This window comes from Rhinolophus hipposideros (assembly GCF_964194185.1).
Source record: "Rhinolophus hipposideros genome assembly, chromosome: 8".
Classification (NCBI taxonomy): Eukaryota; Metazoa; Chordata; class Mammalia; order Chiroptera; family Rhinolophidae; genus Rhinolophus; species Rhinolophus hipposideros.
In genome coordinates, this window is record NC_138054.1 from 12,271,875 (window position 1) to 12,277,874 (window position 6,000).

Sequence of the window (6,000 nt, forward strand, 5' to 3'; positions counted from 1 at the left end):
AAGAGGAGAAAGGATATTAGAGAAAGACTATTAGTGTCAGCCACAAGTACCTACTGTGTAAATATGTATAGCAGATGCTCGATAACTACTTGCTAAATGTGTACATGTCAGGCTGTATCTGGCTGTCAGGCTAGCCCTCTGCTCATGGCAGATAGTTATATCGGGCCAGAAGATTATAGATTGCATTCCCACTCCCAATGCCCCGCCTCCCCGCCCCGGGTTATGCTCTGTCTGCTGGCATGGGCTTCCTCCCAGCTCCTGCCACTGGGTCTGCCCTCCTGATGCACAGTGTGGTGGGTGTAGGGGTCATGGTGAATGGGCCCCCAGAGACTCCAGCTAGGACCAGGTCATTGCCAGGTTTCTCCAACCCACAGAAGTGCCTGGACCACGACTGGATGAGTGGTCCCATCAAAAGAGATGTACAAATGGATGCTTGTGGCCAAAGCATAGCCAAACATCCAACTAGCTTGTGATTCAGAGAGAAGAAGGGAGGGAAACAGGGAAACACTGGGACGAGGGGAGGAAAGAGCCCCTGCTGGTCTTTATCCCAACTGGCCATTGTCCATGCAGGTCAGAGATGGTGTAAAGTCATAAAATTTTGTGAAAGGTTGGCCCTGGATGAGAGTTAGAGCCCCATGATATGCATTGTAGCCAAAGCCTAAATTTGATTTGACACACCATGAAAATGAGACAATTGTGTGCAGCCTTGCTGGAATCCCTGTAGGTCACCCTCCATTAGTTTCCTTCTCAAGGTGGCATGCAACATCTCTCATTTTCCTCAGCATCATAAACGCTAAGGAAAACATCCTTGGGTGTCCTTAGCACTCTGAGGAAAGAAGCTGTGAAGTTCCCAGAACTACACCTCTGAATCTACTAAAGAGGTTTCTGCTGCCATTCCTGCGACCACGGAGTGCTCGGGTACCCGTCCTCTCCAAAAGCTGACATTCCTTCTGTCAGGATCCCTCCTCCCCAGGTCCTGAGAGAGACCGGTTCACTGAGATCAGCGACAGTTTTGAGTTTGATACTAATTGTACGCTTGGAATAAGCATGTTGGGGGAAGCATTGTGACTTCAGCTCTGAGATTCCAGAAGTAGGCACAGCCGCCACCCTACTCTGAGCTCTGAAGTGCCCTTAAAGTGTAACATCCCATGATGCTTCAAAAGTTCTCATTTACAAATCAATTTAACAAGGCCCTAGGCTGAACCCCTTGTTAACAACATTAAAATCGTACTTCTGACTAGATTGGGGAATAAAACTACAGAACTGCAAAGTTCCTACTACCTTTTAACTCTTATCTCTAACTGCCAGTCAGTGTGCCATATTTTAATTTATCTAGGCACTGTGTCTTGATTTTCCACCTGTGGAAAGGTCTCGGAATTTTGATGCTATAAGGAGACTTAAAGGAGACAATGGGTTTTGTGATAAGTGGTTGTTTATTTTGGGTTTTAAAGGAACATAACCTATGCAATCCTATAAAAAATAAAGCCCTATAGAAACTGGTTGGTGGTTATGTCATTCTCACAACCGTAACTCTTTCAACACGGGAAACTTAATTCAAAATTAACAAATGTAGTCAGCCCCATCCTAACATTTCAGGGAAGATAAAGGTTTTAGGGACCAATAAAAGTATTTGTTGTTATGGTTGTGATTCTTATGTTTAAATCACCTTTCTCAGTCTTTTGCTCTCTATAAATGGGTTATCTATGATGGGGACACTTCAGAAACTTTAGTGTCAAACAGACAGGGATATGGGAGTCCAGGATAGTTTAGTGAGGAGCTCAAATCCATATTGTAGAGGAAAATAACAACCTTCCTTGTGGAGAGGTCATGTCCAGAAGCACCTTCAACTCATGGTTTTCTCTCTCCCCTCTGAGGTGGGTGGGACTCACGCTAGGGCCCAGTTTGGGAAGTGAAAAAGCTGAGGCCTGCTCAATTTCTGTAGAAGGAATCTGCTAGGCAGCAGAACCTGTTCACCTCTGACTCCAGGTTTTGCCATTCTAGTCAGTTCCCTCCCACTCGCCAGGTTTGTTTCCAGTGACCCATGAAAGTTGCAAGCCTTAGAGACAGGCATTCATCCACTTTAGGGATTTAGGAATGGTGCTACAGGGGGGAAATAAAGCAAAACTGAGAATAGGCATGACTTCACTGAAGAATATGGTCCTTTTGCGGGTGTTTCTACAAAAAAATAACCCTTCGTACTCTAGGTACCCCCAGAATCTTTGACTAATTTTTCTTTGGATCAATTCTAAGGGCATGTTTGCTGTGGACCCTGTGCTGTTTCATGCCTCAGCATGAGTGAGTGTGTGTGTGTGTGTGTGTGTGTGTGTGTGTGTGTATGTGTACATACATGCGCATGCATTTCTTTGTATGTATATATGTGTGTGTCAGGAGGTTAAAGGCAAAATTCTCCTCTTACTTCCTGCATTTATTTCACATAAATGCCCCTACCACATGCTTCCACTCTGCCCATGGTTTGAGGCTGTATTATTTGATTCTGGTCAATCACAGATTGTATTTTGCTCTTCCCATGACGTAGAGTCTAATCTGCTATCCCGGCGTTGAAGCACTATCTCTGCTAAATTTTCAGTGAGATCTGTCCTGGGGTTTTTCGCAGAAGCCATGGAAGCCTCTCTAGAGACAACTGGTATTCTCATTTCCTACCAGCCTGAGCATGTCATGAACTTTCCGGCTCACTGGCAGCTGAGAATACAGATGAATGCAAAAATCAAAAAAGGGCTTTGGAGGCTCTAAGACGGTGCTGATCAAGTGAAGGAACAGTAGGTGCCTATTGAAATATCCCAAGCAGCTCTCGTGTTCCTACCTCGTGGTAAATCATTTATCTCTGCCTATTTGGAATGCCTCAGCAAAACCTGTGCTGATATGATTCTCTGTGGGTCTGAGTGGGACCTTTCCTTTCTTTAAAGAGAGTAAAACATATCAACACACACACAGTCACACTCTACCCCCAACCCCAACACACACACACAATCACAGATATGTACTAAAACGTAATTCATGGAAAATAGGCGTTAAAGACCCTGGAAGTTGTGGTTGACCTTTTCCCAGGCCTTCTGGAAGCACCCCCTTCCATGCTCAAAGAAACACAATAGAGATCAGAAAGGAGCTGCTAGGAAATCGACATCTTAGTTTCATGTCACTTACACTGTTTGATATGTACAGCCTTCCTCACATGCAGAGCATTATTATCACAATATGCAAAGTTGGAAATGAACAATATTGGAGAGAAAAAATTCCTAGCTCAGTATAGTTTTGTTTTCCCAGAACAAGCTCTGTCTCTCAAATACATGGCTTGGTTTTGAGTGTAAATTCATTTTGTACCCCCAAGGTCGACATATCCTTAAACAACTAAAATAAAAGTGAGAGAGAGATAGAAATGATAGAAACATACCCCTTCTACCCCCAATTTTAACACAGAAGTCGTTCTTTTGAAAAACTGGGCTTGAGCTTGATGTTTTTAATGCTTACTGATGGTCGCCTAGTAACAAAATATTATCTTCTGGGGAAACAGTAGGGACACAGGAATGTTTAAGTTTGTTTAAATGATCTAAGATTCTTGCAAAACAAGCAAGTCCCAAGGAAATCAGGACATGTTCTTTCAAGAACATCTAGAGAAGGATCACTTTATGGTCAAAAGAAAATGCATAGGTTAGAGTCCTTATAGGTTTCCATTTACTTTCTCATCGAGGCAATGTCTTCTTTTGGTTTTGCCACATTCACGATTGTGTGCCGTCACCTAACTCACAAAAACTTGTCAAATCAAACTGAGTTTTATTTTTTGTTAATAACAACAAAAAAGTCTCACCTTGCAGGATTGTAAGGGAGGAGAAGATACAATGAAGTAAAAGCCTCCCCAGATGTAGGAATCGGGACTTCTCCATCAAGGTTGCAGGAAGTAAGTGTATATGTAGCAGTTGGTGTTTCTGAAGGGAAAATTTCTTCACTTTTATTTCCTCCTCCTTGAAAAGTCATAGGTCTCCAGGAAAATTGCTGGAGACTATATGCTTTTTCATTTTTCTGTACAACCCTATACCCACAAACTCACTCACATTTGATTGTGGATTAAATCCTAAATTTTCATGTTAACTTATTTAAAATGTTCCCAATTGGTTTCTACTTTTCTATTTTTTTTAAATGTAAACCTTTATGTATGGGAAACTATAGTACTGTTTTGGAATTTAACTCTAAATCTTCTGTGGGAACAGAATAAAAACTATCACCCAAGTCTGTTTCTGCTTCCTGAACCCAAGAAGCAGCAACATAAGTATGCTTTTAGTGCATATGTGATTGCAACATCAACATACAAAGAATAAAAATGATCCAGGACCTGCTCTTTCAGACGATGATGATTCATACAATGATATGACAGCCATATAGATCAATGGGTAAGCATTGAGAAAGAATGACATTTATCTGATCATTTTGTAGTGGTATTCATTTGTTGTGGGTTGTCATTTGGAGCCACCAGCTAATATCACAGCATCTTCAACCATATGTTACAAGCATATGGTTAAGTTTGTTAGGTAAAATACAGAATGACCAGTTACATTTGAATTGCAGATAAACTATGAACACTTTTTTTTTTTTTGATAAGTATATCCCATGACATATTTGGGACATACTTATACAAGAAAACATTTGTTGTTTATCTGAAATTCAAATTTAACCGGCAGTCTTATATTTTTATTTGCTAAACCTGACAACCTTACATGAAGAGAAATAGTATTACTGCCATGACAGCCATCTGGAACAAGAGGAGAATCCCATCAGGCCCCAACGATGATAGCAACTTTCTGCTAATTAGGACACACTCACAACCTACCTACCTTCTCTCTCCCCACGGAGAGAGTACCTCTTACCATCTCCATCTTACATCCTCTCTTATAAGCTCAAGTAGGTGGAATATCCCTGGTATTAGTGCTGTCTTAGAGTTGCTAATTGAGAGTATTCCCATCACCTGAGATTTAACGAGTGGCATTTCACTTTAATGAATATTTATTAAGCACATGTTTTGTAAAACCGTATGCTAATCTGAATGTCTTTTCTTAAGGAGTTTAGAGACCAAAAATGAAGACTAACATGTCTACAACTGATGCTAATTCAAGGCAACATGTGAAAAGATATAAATAAAGTACAAGATCACAGAGAGAGGTAAATAAATTCTGTGAGGAGTGGGAGATAGTAGAAGAGGTCATGGAGGAAAGAATGGGTGAATTGGGCTTGGCAGTGAAGGAAGATTCTCAGTGGGTAAAGATGCAAGTCAACAACTTCCCATGCTGAGAGGATGGAACCACCAAAGAGAAATAGGAATGTGTGGCCAGAGAGGGTCTTTCTTCCATCCCAGGGGAGAATGATTCATTTATTTGTTGATTTAGTAGATATTTATTGAACACCAATGCATACATTAATGTAAATTTGCAACTGTGGAAAGAGCTATGAAGAAGAGATACAAGCTACCATAAGGGTCATGTATGAGGAATGACCTAGTGAGGGACAATGTCTGTGTGAGACAGGCAGTGATTGAGCTGAGCTCTGAAGGGAGAAAAGAATTAACCAAATAGCAAAGGGTGGTGATGGCCTGGGAGGAAGAGGATATAAGGCAGATGACACATGTACAAAAACCCTATGGCAGAAGGGAGCAGGAGACATTCAAGGAACTAAAAGAAATCCAGTGTGTTTGGAGCACAGAGAGTATGGAGGGATATGGAGGGTAGTGGTTGGATCCATGTAAATCCTTTGGGATATGTTAAGGCGTCCTATATTGATCTCCAGAGCACTATGGGGCCACTCTTTGTATTGAGGGAGGAGTGTAACTTAATTAGCTTTGAGTGTGGAAGGATCACTCTGGCTGCATTGGTGAGAAGAGATTGAAGGGAAACCAAGCAGTGAGGAGACTTGTTAGGAGGCTACTTCAGTAAGTAGGGCAGGATTTGAGGGAAACCCGTATTCTCAAGACCTTTGATGATTTTTTTTTTTTTTTTT